The 17,802-nt window shown below is 46.3% G+C and overlaps 1 long non-coding RNA gene across 2 annotated transcripts in view; it reads right to left on the reverse strand.

Annotated features, from left to right (window-relative positions):
- The window catches only part of LOC111165160 (uncharacterized), a 30,912-nt gene that overhangs the window by 7,579 nt on the left and 5,531 nt on the right, over positions 1-17,802 (reverse strand). The window contains exons 2-3 of one of the 2 annotated variants that reach the window (XR_016388277.1): positions 16,534-16,622; positions 2,481-2,678 (exon numbers count right to left, since the gene is read on the reverse strand). This is a non-coding gene — a long non-coding RNA (uncharacterized LOC111165160). Of the gene's footprint in view, positions 1-2,480; positions 16,623-17,802 lie in introns of both variants that reach the window. The other variant, XR_016388276.1, reaches the window with a different exon arrangement.

Consider the following 17,802-nt stretch of genomic DNA (forward strand, 5'->3'; position numbering starts at 1 on the left):
CTGTTATAAGTAAAGCACTGAGATGCAGTTGTGCGCTTAATACATACTGAGCTCCCTTCCGCAGCCTTCCTACGTGATCAGTACCGAGAGCATGGACAGCGCCCTCCCTGGACTCCTCCAAAGGGAGGGTGGGAATTTCCTCCTTTACCCTGTTAGGGTAGATACAACAGAGCATCTGACCAGGAACAAAGTATATGACAGGTTTCATGAGGGGTGGCTCCCTGTTCTTCAGGAAAAGGAAAATCAATACAGAAGCCACTGCTCCCTGCTTCTGCCCAAGAAATATCCAAGCCTAGTTCAAGCACAGGGCTGTTTAGTATAGTGGTTAAGACCATAATATAAAGAGCCAGCTCCTCTCTAGCTGTGTGACTTTGAATTAGTTACTTGACATCTCTGTGCCTGAGTTTTCCTCACTTGTAGAAAGGGGATTACAATAGTGCCTACCTCTTCGGATTGTTATGAAGGTGAAATTAGTTAATATTTGTAAGTGCTTAGAACAGAGCCAGGTACATAGTATGTGCTTTATAAAGGCTTCTTGAATAAATAGAATAATCTCAGTTCTGTAAACAAATTTTGACCAATTGATTTCCTTTGTGATCAGTACTGGTCTGAGACACTGTTTTCCCTTGGGAGCTAAGAGCAAATCAAAACTGTGTTTGTTCAGGGGAAAAGATAGAAAATGCTTAAGTCAGCAAAATCAAGAGGTTCATTCATTGATACAAGTCACTGACATCACTCTTTGGCATTCGATAGCCTGAGAATGCTTTGATTTTTCATCTTGTGAACAAAACAAAGCTCTGCCAATACCTCCTGATCACCAACAACAGATTTAGCAGACACGAAATGAAATTCTCACTCCTTCCCTTACTACCTTGTGTGTATGACTTGGTCAAGTTATTTCATCTTTCTTTGAGCCTCCATTTTCTCATCTGTAAAATGGGGATGTTAATTCCTATATCAAATATTCCTTCAGTTACACAATAGTTACTCAGTCAATGGAAGAGTTTTCCTTCTACCTTTCTTTTTTAACAGTTGATTTTTTAAAAATTAATTTATTGTTTGGCTGCACTGGGTCTTCACTGCTGCATGCGAACTTTCTCTAGTTGCGGCGAGCGGGGGCTGCTCTTCATTGCCATGCGCAGGCTGCTCATTGCCACGGCTTCTCTTGCTGCAGAGCACCAGCTCTAGGTGCGCCGGCTTCAGTAGTTATGGCGTGCGGGCTCAGCAGCTGTGGCTCGTGGGCTCTAGAGCGCAGGCTCAGTAGTTGTGGCGAATGGGCTTAGTTGCTCCGTGGCGTGTGGGATCTTCCGGGACCAGGGCTCGAACCCGTGTCCCCTGCACTGGCAGGCGGATTCTTAACCACTGTGTCACCAGGGAAGTCCCCCTTCTACCTTTTGTATCTCTAAGTCTATAAACGATGAGAAAGTCTGAGAGAGAACTAGTTTGGGAGACTGAATTTCACAGATGGTACCAGCTAATTAAGTGTTAAAAAATTTGAAACCAAGTGTACAGCACGGTTTGTCTTTTTTCTAACTAAGCAATGCACAATGATGCTTCTTGCCTGTGCTAATCTGAAGAAGGCTCTGGCTCTGTTGTTCTACTTTGAATGAAAGAAGGGCTGATGCCTCAGAGGCATAGTAGGAAGAACATAGACTTTGGAACCCAGCTTTTCAACTCCCTGATGTGTCCTAGCCTGTAGCAAGTGGCTTAAATTTTCTTCTTTTTTCCTTCTTTTTATCATTAAAGAGTCTTTTAATTTCTGAAGAGTCAAGACCACTGACAACTTTTCTAAGTCTCAGTTTCCTTGACTGTAAATACCTACCTTACAGAAATACTGAGATTGATTAACTAATATTATGCACACACACACGCACACACTCTTACACACCACTCCCCAGACTACAGCACCTAAACCAGTGCCTGGACTCAGTGTGGTCAGAGACAAAGCAGCTATTTCTGAGCACAGAGGAAACACCTCCTCACCACTTAATAACTCATCTATGTTCTTTTTCCTTAGTATTCATCTCTTTATTGACTCAGTGTTTGCTGACTGTATATTATGTGTCTGCTTCAGGCTTTGGAACAGGGTCTCTGCCCTCATAAAGCACAGAGTTTAGTGGAGGAGACGGACATGCTACTTATCAGCTCTATGACCTTGAGTAAGTTACTTAACCTCCCACGTATCCCAGTTCCATTATCTGTACAATGAAAATATTAATGTCGCCTTTACAGCACTGTTATGGAATAAGGTAAAATAGCATGTGTCAATTGCTTAGTGCTGGCTTCATAAGACTAATGTGAGAGATAATGAGATAATATAAGAAAAGTGCTTAGAATCGTATCAGGATAATATTTCTTCAATAAATGATGGATTCATCTTATTATTACGTGAACAGAGGAACACAGAATTGCAGACTGTGATCAGCTCCCTGAAGGGAGAAGAGCCGGCACCGTGACAAAGAATGACGCAGCGGACTTACGTAGGAGGAGTGGCCGGGGAAGGCCCCTCTGAAGAGGTAACTGCTAGGACGTAAGGAATCAGCCTTGAGGGTCAGCCGAGGCAGAACCAGTGCGGGCCTCCTAGACGCCCAGATGTGGTTCAAGTGCCTTCTCTGTGGCTCTCCAGCCCTGTGTCCTCAGGAGAGCCTCGTCACTTCCCTGAGGCTCAGTCTTCTCATCTGCAAAATGAAAATTACAACGTCAATAATAAAGAGAATGAAGGTAATAGGAATGAAGAAGATAAAGTCAGCGTGGTAGATTTTAAATAAGAACTCATGTCAGTCACCACGCTGAGAGCTTACGCATCGGAGGCAATTTAATAAACGCTGGATTGCATCTGCTGCCTGGTGCTAAGCATGCTCCAAAATTTAAAACTGCCTCCTTGGGATCATTCACACAACCAGTCAGCCAGGCTTCAAAGCCAAGCAAACCCTGGGTCCTTCCCACTTCACCACTCGGTCAAATCCAGAACAATCACAGTAGCTATCACATGAGTGGAACACTTGCCCTAACCCGGGCCTTTTTTGTGAATGCTCTCTTCACCCCTCACGGTGTCTCGGTAGAGGGGATTCTATTCTCTGCCCTCATTTTACAGGGCAGAGGGGCCCTGAGGACGGGCGGCGTGTCCAGCAGTATGTTGCCCAGGCATCCGCAGCCTGTTTTCCAAGCCCCTGCCCCCCTGGCAGGCCTCCTTCTGGAAGGGTGTTCTCCCGTATCCTTAGGCTCCCTCCGCCTGTCAAGATAATCCTACCCCCATTAGTTCACCTCTTTCCTTCCTTCCTCCCTTTCCATTCTTGTTCTTCATCTCCTTTTGTGCATTGCACGGGTCTGGGGATTTGCTAAATTGGCAAGTCTGGATGATGTTGGATAAGAGGCGAGGGGGAACAAGGAGAGAAAAATGATTCCCGTGATTCTGGCATGTGTGAATTGCTCTATTCTTCACAGCCAGAAGTAATGTCTGAATAATCTCGGAATTAAAACAGTACTTTTCCAGAGGAGGCCATATTTTCTGGAACAAGAATCAGGATGCATTTCAGAGAAGGAAGGTTAGGAGATGGCCAAAATGTTGGGATTCTTCGGATTGAGGTGGGGGAGCAGTTGAGATCAGTTTTTGTGGAGTAGCTACCAAAGGGTGTTATCATTCCTATTTCACAGAGACAGAAATTGAGGCCAAAAGTCATTTAGCTTCCAAGCTGCTGGAGGTGTTGAACTAAACGGTGAAGCCCTCCTCCTGAGAATTATTCACTCTGTGTGTTCACATCTTACCCTGCGAGGTCCACTGTAAGCCTTCCGTGGTCCACAGAACTGATGACGTGAGCCTCAGTCTGCGTATGGCCATGACTTCTCATCACATTTCAGAGCCCATCCCAGACTCTGACCTCCCCCATCGAAGCATTCATCTTGTCTATTTACTTGTCCCTATCCCCTTGGACCGTGAGCCCATGACAGGTTGTCTGTCTCATGTTTGTGCTCCGGGATCCGGGACAGCCACGTCCTCCTGCCCTTGTTCTATATTCTAAAGAATCACTTCTCCTGTTTCCCAGCCCTCCTCCCTCCGCTGCCTCCTCGCTTTCATCCTCGAGAAGTCCTCTGGATAGCACGCCCTTTCTGGGGAGGTGTCCCTCCCCTGGGCTCCCAGAGTGAGGGGCTTCCACATTGTAGAGCGGCCTCCTCCAAACACTCATCCTTCTCCCACCTGGGCCGTGTTTTCCTGCTCTGTAAACGTGAGCTGGATAAACAGACAAATGACCCATTACTGTTGTAGCCATGCGTCTGGGGCAAGTCTTTCCAATGTAATCGGTTAAAAAACACTTTTTAATGTGTGCTACTTAAGCGATCTGCATACATTTCATATCCAACAGATTTGTACTAGGCTGATTTGTTCTGTGATGTGGCAGCTTCAAATACAAAAGGAAAAGTTACTGCTTATGGATAACCAGTTTCAGCATTTAGAAAAAAAAATTCCTCTAGGTATTATTTAGAAAATTTTCAAGGAGGTGGAGGTGGGGAGGGCTTCAAATACAGAGCATTTTCCCCTGTACTTATGAGAAGCATCAAGTTTCTGTGTTTTTAGCAGCTAAGAGTGTAAAAAAGAGTGTTAAATTACTTAATAGTTTGTTACATATCGGGTCTAGAAAGCCAATTATGTAAAAAAAAGTCCACATGTATTTTAATAACATCGGATTCTATGTGAGCCAAAACAGCTTGCTTTTCTTTTTCCTTTAACAGCTATTCAGGAAATTCAGGTTATAGTCTCTACCTCCATAATGATTAGAACATTTTTCAATTGTCCATTCGCTTATCCATTCAGTACATCACTGGGTACCATATGCTGAGCACTGGGGAGCACCAGGGAGATGGCTGCATCCTCATTGAGTTATGGTCTCTGCTCGTCCCCTGAGGAAGACATGTATTAAATAAGCTCACACATCAATATGGAAATTACAAATGGTGATAAGTGCTCTGAATGAAGAACAGCAGGTGACCCACTTAAATCAGGTGGTTAGGGAAGTGACAGGCTAGAAGGAGAGCACTTTGTCCTGTCCTCGGTTTACAGTTGGGGAGATAGAGACCCAAGGGTTTAAGACTGTTGTACAAGGCAAGGGACAGAGATGAGGGAAAACTCGGGCCTCCTCTTTCCAAAGCTGAGCTTTCTCCACTAGTCACGGTCCTCCCTTACCTAACTGATTCATCTTCACAAACACAGCATAAGGCTTGGTTATTTCTAAGATCTGTCCACCTCTAGCGGTCAGTGATCTTATTCAATTAAATCCACTCAAATAGACACGCTTTGACTATTTCCCTTTTTTCTGATCCTATTATGAAACACTGACAATAAAACAATCATAGTAATTCCATTATGGGATTATGTTTATTCCCACCCTCCTTTTAAAAAATGTTTTCTCATAATATCTGAAAACTGTTTTCTTCTTACACAACTTAACTCTAACTTTGTGTTAACAGGTACAGACACAAAACAACTGAATGAAGATCCACAAAGGTGAAATTAGGGGAAGGAAAGATATAACCAGGGAACCCATGCTTGCTCTGGTATCTATGTAATCAGACTGTATATGCAGAAGACATTTTCTAACATAGTCTGAAATAATCTATATTTCATTAGATGGTAGTGTTCATAGAACAAAGTCTTGTTACAAAATAAGTTCTCTGCAATCTGCAATTAATTAAGCAAAGGGACAAACTGTATTTAAAGATCTGTTGAAAGGATAACAACACCATTATTTTTCTGATACAAAGTGCTTTTTCCCATAATGCATCTGACCCCTCTTTTTTCTCTCTCTCTCTTTAGTACTTGACTGCAGTGAAATTCTTAAAATAGGCAGAGTTCTCATCAGAGTATTTTCGTTATCTTTGGAGTGTGTCTCAGATCCCCAAATACCATCTTCTTCCACTAACTGTTCTCTGAGATTTCACCACAGTGGTTTCATTCTTTCTAGCTAAGGCTTTGTTTTAAATTGAACAGAAATTCCCTGGTAGAGGTAACTCACATTTTCCTTCCTTCCTCCCTTTCTTCCTCTCTTCCTCCCTTTCTCCTATCCCTACATCTTTCCATCCTTATCTCCATTCCACCCAAATATCAAAAGATCTCAGCATTCCTGGTCGAAATGGAAACTGAATCCCCTCTAGCACCCTTGCCCAGACCTTGCCCACTCAAAGCCAGCAAAGCACCTATAGGCTCAGGGTGAGTCCAGGGCTCCCAACTTGCCTAGACCATATGGCAGCCCCAGAGGAGGGTCTTCCTCGCCTCTGCACAGTGCACGGAACAGCATCTGACACCCTCTAGTTGCTCAAACAATGAAGCTATTGAACTGAATTCAATCTAGACTGGCTGGCTGCGAATTATAGAATTTGAATCTGGTTCTACTGTGCTCAGCTGGCTGATGAGAAAATATTTATTCAAGTGAGAACAAGGCTTTTCTTTTCATGGTGTGATTAAAAGTGTTGGACAGACTTGGGTTCAAGTCCTGACTCTGATTCACAGCAGTGGTAAAACTTAAGTCAAATCATCGAACACTGGCAGGCTCAGTGTCTTCATCTTAAAACAGGGATAATAATACTTCATTGGGTCACTGGGAGAATTAGAGAGAAGGTCGTAACCAGGTCTGTTATAGGTCTGACACCTAATAGGTTTCCAATGCATGTTTACAATCAGAGCCTTAGCACCTCTACCACCTGGAGGGTAGAGATGTGAGGTGCAACTTGAGGCTCCGCGTTGTTCTCTGTTTGCTGAACAAACAAAATTCTACTGGCGTATGTGTAAAGCACCTGCTCTACCTACACAGGTGTGCTGCTATGAGGGATAAAACAAAAAAACTAACACAGGGCTCTAGCCATCAAGGAAGTAATCATTATGTTTGACTGGATCATTTAATCCATCTCATTACTTGGTAACAAACCAGGCCAGCTGCAAACTCCCCTGGATGCACATGGAAAGAAGGGTTTAAATAATTGACTCCAACAAACTGGCTTCTCTCTGTCTGAAACGTTGGATGAGAAACAAGAACAATAGCTGCCTTGTCTTTCTGGCCCATCGCCAAGCTAGACAGGACAAACAACTCACCAGCTACTTTCCCATTTTCTTACAGGTTTAAAATCTCCATCAAAGTGATGCACCTTTGGGGGCTTCCCTGGTGGCGCAGTGGTTGAGAGTCCGCCTGCTGACGCAGGGGACACGGGTTCGTGCCCCGGTCCAGGAAGATCCCACATGCCGCGGAGCGGCTGGGCCCATGAGCCATGGCCGCTGAGCCTGCGCGTCTGGAGCCTGTGCTCCGCAACGGGAGAGGCTGCAACAGTGAGAGGCCCGCGTATCGCAAAAAAAAAAAGTGATGCACCTTTGGGTGGATTATGGGACGAACTAGGAATCAAAGCTTTCTACGAGTCCCAGTGTTTTTAAATGCATACTAAAAAGTGAATGAGTGAACATACAGTGTCCATAATTCTGGCCTTTCCTACTTAATTATCAAGCCCACAGGTATTTCACTTGTTCAAGCACTTATTTCGCTAACATAAACAAAGCGTCTCCTATGCATCAGGCACTGTGCAAGGTATTTTACCAGATTATTGCCGATCCATACTACAGACCTGTAAGGTAGTTATTATTATTCCCGTTGTATAGATGAGGAAACTGAGGGTCAAGAGGTTAAACAATTTAATCATATTTATACCATTAGTAAAAAGCAGAGTCCAATTCTAATTCCAAAATAGTCCTCATGCACATAAAAAATGTATTTATTAAGGGGTATAAGGGACTTGCCCTCCAAAACTTCACTTCCTATGGTTTTTCCCACTTCATTTCAATAATGAGTCCTTTTTTTCTGTTTCACAGGCTGAAATATTTTTTCTCTGATGCTCCGCACCCAATCCATCAAAAACTCACGTTGCCTTTACCTTCCAAATAAAACCAGAACTGAGCACTTCTCACGACCCCTCTCTGGACTCTCAGTGAATTGCTGTGGGTCTCCAAACCCTTCTCTGGGGCTTCGCCCTTGCTCCCTAGACTGTATTGTCATCTCTGCAGCCAGGGGGAGCCTTTGCAAGTAGACATTAGGTTGTGTCCACCTCCGATGGCTCCCACCTCAGTCCGAGTCAAGGCCCAAGTCCTAACAAGGCCTACAAGGACCTGCCTGACCTGGCCCTCTGTTTCCGCCCCGTTCCTACCATCCCACCCCCCGCCACAGTCTCTGCTCGTCACACCCTCCTGCTCCTGGCATTTGCACAGGCAAAGTTTTATTCACATCTTATGTCACCTTATGACATCTTATATAGTTTACTTTTCTTTTCTCCATGTAGTGTCTTTCATCTCTCTCTAGAATGAGGTTAGCAATTTTCAACTTCCTGGTTCTCTGATGTATTTCAAGTGCCTGTCACACAGTAGGTGCTCAATAAACGTATGTTAAATAAAGGAATAAAGACTGGACTGGGGTGCTGTTCAGTGGCATCAAGATGATATAATGGCCAAGGAATACAGGACCATCTGAGTCTTAGTCCAAATATAGATGTCCTTCCCAGTGAGATCCATAAGGAAGATATATAGCTGATCCTTGAACAACACAGGTTTGAGCTGCACAGGTCCACTTATACGCAAATTTTAGCCAATAAATAAGACAGTACAACACAATCTGAGGTTGGTTGAATCCACGGGCACGTAATGGCAGATACAGAGGAATCACAGATACAGAGGGTTGACTATAAGTTATACTTGGATTTTCAACTGCATGGGGGACTGCATCCCTAACCTCGGTGCTGTTCAAGGGTCAACTGTATACACAAGAAACAATATAAGGCAAAAATTAATGTAATATTTTATTGTCAGCTGACCTGGGTTCCAACCCCAAAGGAGCACTCTGGGAAGCTGGACTAGAACAGGTGGCCTCAAGTAGGAGCCTAAGAGATCTTCTACCACCTCAACCCAAACCAGGTTTCCAACCTTATCACACCTTGACTATCACCTGCAAGTCAAAGCAAGAGAATCTCTTACTACTTCCGCCGTGGGTGTTAAGAGAGGAGAGGGCAAGAGAATCCTATTAAGTAAGGGCGAGAGAGAAGAGGGGGTCACACGCATGTCCTGACCTTCAGGGTGCAGTCACTCAACAGCCTGGAATCTGACCAATCCAATTTCTGAGAGCTACACCCTGAAAGAGGGGTCTAGCAAAGATTCCTGCCCCTCCTCAGGTCTTAGACATCACACTGTACGTAGACAATTTTTATTGCTTTTTTATACTTTATGGAAATATAAGCATTTTCCTGTTTACTAAAGACTACGTAGGCGTCACGTGTGATAGCTGTTGAATGTTCCATCCTAAGGGGTCAGGGGCTTCCCACTGGACAGGAGAGGGACCCTCACTGGCTGACAATAGGCATGACCCTGCTTGGTCCTACAGCCCTGGGCAAGGATTGTATCCAAAACGATTCACTTTATATTCTTGCTACTTTTAGTCTGGTATGAAAAGTACAGATCAGTACCATATGATCCAGCAATTCCACTCCTGGATCTATACCCCAAAGAACTGAAAGCAGGGACTCAGACAGGTACCTGGACACTAATGGGCACAGCATCATCATTCACAACAGCCCAGAGGCTGTTCCTGAAGCGATCCAAGAAGGCAGGCAGCCTGTCCTCGCAAGGGAGCCAAGGAGGCAGCATGGGCCCTAAGACCCAGGAGGAAGAGCAGAATGGAAGTTTCTATGTGTATCTCAGCTCCTAGGTTAAGGCAGCGGGGCGAGGTAGGGCACAGGAGGAAATGGGCTGGGTTGGGGTTACTGGGCTCATAAGGAGGCAGGAGGCCGCCCTGGGCTTTGCCCCCAACAGTTGGTAAGGAGATAAGGAACAGACCCGAACGAACACCGCGAGCTCCAGTGAAAGCCTGATTCTGAAACGTTTATCCCGAAGTTCATTGGGGTGCCTCATACGGGGCTGAAGAATAAAAGAATTTCTGCCAGTGGAAGCCGGTAGCATCCACCCCTCAAAATGAAGCAAGTTGACAGCTAATTTGATCAGCGTAGATAAGACAAGAGAAGAAAATGTTCATTCAGAAGGGAAATCTAATCAAGCCGCCCTGTGCCTCCATCACTCACACCGCTGCTCTCAAATGGGGTCCTCCGCAGTGTGCTGGGCAGGATACGGAAAACACAGATGCCCTCCTGCAGTGGGAGTTGTGCTGAATATTAATGAATCTGATGTTGTGGTTAACTTAAAACAAGCAGTGAGATACTTTAGTCTAGCAAGCAAACTTTGAATTGTTCAGATTAAAGTTGACATTTACTAGCCACTTACCACTGTGTGTGGGGGGGGGCGGTTGGTCCTGAGCCCCTTAAGAGGGACTTCATGGGGAACGTTTGGGGAGCCCTTCCCTGACCAAGTGTGTGGTGCCCTGGCCACTGCCTCCCTCTCAGTCCAACTCAATCCAACTAACCCAGTTCAACAAACATTTCATGACTAGCTGGAGGCAGCCCTGCCATGGTAAAAACACAGGCTGCATCCTTGACTAGCCGACTGACCTCGGGGTGATCCTATTACTACCTGGGTTAGCATCTCTGAACCTCAGTTTCAGGTTTTATTTTTCCGAAAACTGGGATTAACAGCAATACCTCCTTTATAGGTTGTAATGAAGAGTGGAGAGTAACCAGCTCAATAAGCATGAATGATAATGATATTCTAGCATTATGCTCTTAGCCTTCTGAGCCTTTGCACATGGTGTTTTCTCTGCCTCAAACTCCCTTCCCTACCTTCTCCCTAACCTCCCCTTAAGTCTCAGGCCCTGTGTCATGTCCCCTGGGTCACTTTCCCTGACCTCCTCCTTCAGACACTGTTTCCCCGGGACAGTTAGGTCAGGGATTCTTTCCCCTGGGCAACCCCTGTCCCTTGGCTTTCTGCTTTCCTAGCATGTAGCCCACAGAACGGAGGACAGCAATCATTTTAAACATGCATGCACACGCATACATACACCCATCACACCCACACGCGCACACACACACACACACACAATTATCTTGGGCTTCAGGAGGCAGGAGACCCTGTCTTTGAGAGTCAGTAGAGTAAATGTTTGAGTCTTTGGAACCAGCCTGCCCGAGTTCAAATCCTGCCTCTGCCTCTTCTTAGCTCTGTGACCTTAGGCAAGTTACTGAATCTTTCTGTGCCTCAGTTTCCTCATCCGTAAGAATGGAGACAATGATAGTAACAGTACTGCCTTAGACCAAGGTGACCTGGCTCCTGTGCTCTGGGAAGACCTGCTCTGGCCTCCTCCAGCCACCTCCTCCCCAGGGGACCAAGGGGACATTCCACTGGCATCCTCAACTATCCCCTCCACACTGTGTTCTGGGTGCACCGGACTCCAGAATTCCCAGCCCAGGCAGTCTCTAACCCATCCACTTGCCGGGCCTCCAGGACTTTTTACCTAGTCTGTCTTCCTTTGGGCAGACAGCACCACGGACACTCCCAGGCCTGAGGGGTGGCCAACCGGCCACTGTATGGGAAAGGTTTCTGGACTGAGCTTGAACGTGAGACTAAGGATAGAAAGGGAAGGGGACGAGGAGCTCTCTGTGTACGCTGACACTGGTCTGCAGGAAGCTGTGCAGTGTATGACGCTAGCTAGCCCTTCCTGCAGCTGCCAAACCTTCAGAAAAGTTTACCAAACTCATACATGCTTCCTGTGAGAGGAGTGCACGTGTATGTGTGTGTGTGTCACGCAGAAGTGGGGAACAAGCTTGCTTTCACGTTGGGGTCAGCACGGGGTAGGTAAGAACAGCACAAACAAAAAGTTAAGAGACTTAGAGGCTGAGGAAAGTTAGCCTCTTGGGCTTAGCAGAAATAGCACAGGTGCATGTGGATTTCCGTGGGCCAGGGAAGTATCTGAAGGTGGCTGACATTTTTGCACCGGGGTCTCCCGGGGGCAGGGGACCACGACTGACATTTGGGTTACGTGACCTGAGAACAAGTACTCATGCAAAGAGTCAGGGGACCCTCAGAGCCGGGATGAGAACAAACCACTGTCTGGAGACAGTGCAGACTCGCTGGCTAAAGCAAAGAACACGGACGGGCTGCAGACTGCTCTGGGGCAGGAATCCAGAGACAGGATGGTCTATAGCGTGGGGAGGAGAAGAGAGGCAGAGGGGGAGCCTCGTCATGACACTGGTTTCCTTGGTTCATCTCCCCTCACTAGAGCCTCTGCTTCTCGAAACAGGTGCTGGGTCACACTTATCTCTCTGTTCTCAGGGCCTATTATGTGCCTGTCAGCAACAAGGCACTAATAAATGTTTGTTGAATAAACAAATTAATAGAAATGTTTTTGCATATAAAACATGATATGTTGCTTAAAAATTCAATTTGTGCTCAGCTTTGCAGACGCACATCAATAGTTGGTTATTTTAATTACGTTCAGCTTTTCCTGTGCAACATTTATGAAGTGGACTGTGGCAGTAATATAACTAAACTAATCAGTGTAGAAAGCTAAATAGGATTATCCAAGGTCGATTTTGACCCTCAATTATATGATATGGCGACCAATATTTGGGACAGATTAAGAGGCAGTGTGGTCCAGGGGGATGATCAACTCCCTTGGACAAACCTTCAAGGTTTGAATCCTTGCTCTGTCCCTCACCATCTGTGTGAATTTGGGCAAGAATCAAATTCTTCCTCTGCCATACGAGGGAAATAATATTTACTTTCTAGGACGTGCCACTTATGGGTGATGGCATGAGGATGTAAGTGGAATATTCAGTAGAATTACTTTAATTTCAGGTACTGCTATTCTTGAATGCAAACCTTTAATCACGGTGAACCTGAGGTGGAGACAGGTAAGTTGCTTCAGGCATCAGCTCCCAGCTCAGGATCCAAGTACCATGAATGACAGAACACCTGACTCTGCCTGGCTTTAATCCAAAGCCTGTGACCCAGCATTCATTGAGATTCAATATGAAATCTGATCCCAAGCACTGAAACAATATTTAGTATCAGCCCATCGTGCCACTGAGTTCTGCTGTAATCTGTTTCCAGATTTGCTGAAGTTTTCTCTTCGATTTTATTAGCAACTATTTCAAATGAAATTGGCACCAGACAATTGGATTACTGAATTGTTGACTCTTATATCCTACTAGACAGTGAAAAGCAAATGTAATTTTCACCAGTTACATGTCAAGCCTTGGCCTAGAGAGACATAGTGGGAAAGGATCTGAATGGATGAGAAACCCGGATGCGGGCTCTTTCTCTGAGCATTGCTTATGTTCGTAAAACAGGACTCGAAAGGGTTAAGGAATCAGCTCCTTATTGCTTCCACAGTACATATTCATATTCATCAAACTTTGTTCCTTTAAGACAACATTTTAGCACGCCTTATCCTCCAAGTAATTCTTCAAGGAAAAATAGATCAGATGAAGGGCATGGACGTTAGGGCCAGAGAGAACCAGATTTAATTCTTATTCCAGCATGATGGTGTTTCGTCTGGAGACAGAAATTATAAGACCTCCTGGCAAACTTGTTAAAAAATTAAAAGAAATGGTCATATACAGGAATGGGCCAATCATTCCCGATTCTCCCCTCTTTTTACAGATGGCAGCTCATCTATTCATTCATCTATCCGGCAGGTAATATTTTTGTCAGATCCTAAGGGGGCAGAATGTATTATTATTGTCAATTATTTGCTCTTTTGCCTTTGTCTGGGTCTTTGAATGTGAAAACACATGGGACAGACCTGAATTCAATCTGCAGCATTGAATAAAACAATGTAACTCACCGAGGTTTGGCCGGTGTTTGTTAACACGTTAAATGCTGACTAATACACTACGTGCTTAGGGTAAAAGACTGAACAAGACAGACCCTGTTTCCAACTCATGGAGGTTATAATCTAAGGAGGAAGCTATTAAACAGTAGTTATATGTGGACCTAGAGTCTGTCATACAGAGTGTCAGAAAGAGAAAAACAAATACTGTAGGCTAACGCATATACACGGAATCTAAAAAAAAAAAAAGGTACCGATGAACATACTTGCAGGGAGGGAATAAAGAGGCAGACATAGAGAATGGACGTGAGGACATGGGGTGGGAGGGCGAAGCTGGGGCGAAGTGAGAGTAGCATCAACATATATACAGTACCGAATGTAAAACAGTTGGCTGGTGGGAAGCAGCCGCACAGCACAGGGAGATCGGCTTGGTGCTTTGTGATGACCCAGAGGGGTGGGATGGGGGGGTGGGAGGGAGTCTCAAGAGGGAGGGGATATGGGGACATGTGTAGGCATATGGCTGATCTGCTTGGCTGTGCAACAGAAGCTAACAAAGTATTGTGAAGCAATTATACTCCAATAAAGATCTATTTAAAAAAAAGTAGTTATAATAAATTGTGCATAGTGATCCATGGTGGACAAGGGAGGGGCTATGGGAACGTGCAGCCGGAGACCACATCCTATTTATGGGGTCAGTGGCCACAGATCAGGCTACAGGCCTGGGCAGTTTCTTGGCTTTTTTAAGAGCTGGGGTGTGGATCTCATGGAAGGTAAAAGAATGGCATCTCAAAGATGCACATGTCCTAATCCCCCAGAATCTGTGGATACAGATGTGATACAGCACGAGGCTGTTAAGACGGCATTAAGATCGCTAATCAGCACACCTTAAAATAAGGAAATTATCCTGGACTGTGTGGGTGCGCCCAGTGCAATCACAAGGGTCCTTTAAAGTGGAGAAGCAAGGCTCAAGGGTGATCCTCAGGGTCAGGGAGGGACTGGGAGCTGCTACTTGCTGGATCTGAAGATGAGGGAAGCAGCTCCAAGCCAAGGAATGCAGAAGCCTCTAGAAACTGGAAAGGCAAGCAAACGGCGGATTCTCCCTCAGAGCTTCTAGAAGGAACGCAGACTTGCCAACAGTGAGACCTATTTCAGACTTCCAACCCTCCGGAATTGTAAGATAATAAATTTGTGTTGCTTTAAGCCAATACGTTTGTGGTCATTTGTTCAAGCAACCACAGGAAACCAATACAGATCCAACTCTGTCTCCAGAGCCTTTGGTTCCTGGGGTATTAACTTCCTGTCTCCTATCCCGTGTGCTCTGAGCCCCTCTAATCATTTTAACTCGCTTCAACACCAACCCCAGAGGCATCGGGGGAGCCACAGGGGGTCGAACCCATCAGCCCAGTGTCCGGTTTCTGGTAGCGTGGCCAGGGTAGAGGGCCACTGGGCATGGGAGGTGCAAGGGGCACTTGAGGGTCACCCAGTCCATCCCCTCATTTGACAGCTGGGTGACTAAGGTTCAAAGATGGGGAGAAACTTGCCTAAAGTTCAGAGCCAGAGGGAAGCTGGACTTCCAGGATGAGATGCTTCCCTCATAAACACAAGGCAAACCACATTCCTTCCCCAGGAGCTCACCAGTCATGGTGCCACATGACAGTCACTATGACATGGCGGTCATCATGAAGAAGATGGAAGGTCTGGGGGAGGGGGAGAGTAGGGGGAGGTTTCAGACACTGCCTTCATCTGTCTGAAGGGCTGCATGAGGAGGATAAATTCCTTCGGAGCCTGGGAAAGATGGGGTGTGTGAAGGAGTTGCAGCAGAGATGTGATGCGCTGGATTCCACCGTCTTGCACTGGCCCCAGCGGCAGCATCCTTGCACCGGCTGGTACCAAGGTCCCTTCCAACCCTGAGCTCCCTGTCCGGGCAAACAGCGGTGCAGGAAGGCTGTGCTCCCCGACAGCACCTGTAAAGCTCAGGGTGGGCTCTTCCCTACCTCTCCCCACCCTCCCTTTTGCCAAAACCAGCAGGAGCAGCTTTCGACTCTGTGCTTTGTCATCCCACTCTCTGTGCCTCTTCCCGCTCCGTTCCAGGCCGCTGGGAGATATATTTGTCTGACTTCAAAATGCCCCTAACAGCCAGTGGCTGTCGGGTGAAGGCACCACGCCAGGGCTGAGCTCATTTGCGAGCAGCCCTCTCTGAGGTTCAGACCTGGCTCGCCCAGCGCCGGCCAGAGCCTCCTGCGGCTGCCCGGCTGCCTGCTGCACCCGCCTCGCCCCTGCTGCCTGCCAGCCCCACCTTTCTCTTCTGTAGAAGAAAGACTCCCAGTGGCCCCATTACTGTGAGGCCGGGACAAACTCAGGTATCATCGTACCTGGGCTCCAAAGGATCATCTCCGAGCCCCGGAAAAGCCTCAAAGCCGCTTCTGAGACCTCTGTGATGTTTCTGCCAGGGGGCAGGCAGCGTTAGGGCCCGGAGAGTTTAATCCCGAGGTTCAATTAGCGTACCCACCACCCTTCCCGGGCACCACCCCCAGCCTAATCTCCCTTTCCCCCAAATACCAGTAACACATTTAAGGTGTTTTCACTTACCTCTGGAAAACAACATTATGGCCTTATTATCCTACTTTTCTGTAAGAGAACTGCGTCCGGGCAGGGCGTGAAGGCGGAGTGCTGACGGGGAGGGAGGGGGTGATGACGGCACATTCACTGCTCCCCGGGGGGCCACAGCAGATTTCCATAAAGCAGCGCCCCCGTTCTCACCCTCCCATTGAGGATCCAACTTGGAAAGAAGGTCACTCACCCTGGTTTAGATTTCACTGTGTCTGTTTGCTGTCTTACATTCGGGGCCTTTCCTGATGTGTAATTTTCCTTCTTCTCTTTCTATGTCACCTGCATGAGAGAAAGGAAGACAGAGGCAGAAGGAGGTCACAGCAAGACCCTCGTTCCTTCTTATTCCTAAACAAAGTCTCTGGTGGGAAGGGAGAGCTTTTCAGATTTATCAGTTGCAGCTGAAAAAAAAAGTCCTGATGGGTAGGGAGGGATGTGAATATGGTTCAGGAGCAAAAAAGAAAAAAAAGGATTTCATTTTTCAGATATTTTGAGTAAAAAAAAAAAAATCAAACCGGGATTCTTGAAGGTTCATGTAAGACAGGATGAGGGGGCTGAGGAAGTCACCTGAGACCTCGATATTTTACATTTTATTTAGACTTGACATTTTTTTGTAGGACATTGTTCTTCTCAAGAACAGTTATAATGTAAATAGCCATCTTTTCTACATCATTAAGATCACACTGGGATGTGAGGGTTTCCATCCTCACCTAAGGCCTCAGTTTATACTGTTTCTTTAGTCTTACAGGGAAGACGGAGGTACAGAGGCTCCGCTGAGTGCCTTTGTACTGGGAATACTGGGTCACATGTCCTCAAGAACTCTCCACTTTCTAAATGAGGAAAGTGAGGCTCAGAGAGTTTAAATACCTTGCCTGGGTCTGCACGGTGAATGAGTGAATGAAGGAATGAATGAATGAAGTGTATCCAGGAGCAGTCTGAGTGTGCCAGGCGGTGCTTCCCCACCACTCACAGCTGCCCCGACACTGACGAGGCCCTGGCACCTCGAAGCCTCCCCTGCAGCTCCAGATTCACTTCTCTGACCGCCTTGTTCAGGACACTAACCCCAAGCAAGAGTTTACAAGTAAATTCTTGATTCTCTCGCCCCATCCATCCTCCAAGTCCAAAACTAGATCCCCCCAACAGTGCTACGGTTATGTACTGCTGTGTAACAAACCACCCCGAAACTTGGTGCCTTAAAACAACTATCATTTTATTATATCTTATAAATGTTTGGCTCAGGAATTTGGGCAGGACTCAGCTGAGTGATTCTTCTCTTCCATGTGGCTTTGACAGAGGTCACTAGGGGATTTTCAGTTGGCAGATGGGCTGTTCTGGAGGGTCCACTCACACGTCCAGTGCTCGATGGGCATAGTGGGAAGGCTGGATTTAACTGGACTTTCAACTGAAGACTCCATATATGGCCTATGGAGCCAGCCGGGTGGTCTTAGGTAGTCAAACTTCT

This window comes from Delphinapterus leucas, chromosome 17 (genome assembly GCF_059928025.1).
Source record: "Delphinapterus leucas isolate spDelLeu-1000000601 "Yukka" chromosome 17, BTC_Dleu_Yukka2, whole genome shotgun sequence".
NCBI classification, from domain to species: Eukaryota; Metazoa; Chordata; class Mammalia; order Artiodactyla; family Monodontidae; genus Delphinapterus; species Delphinapterus leucas.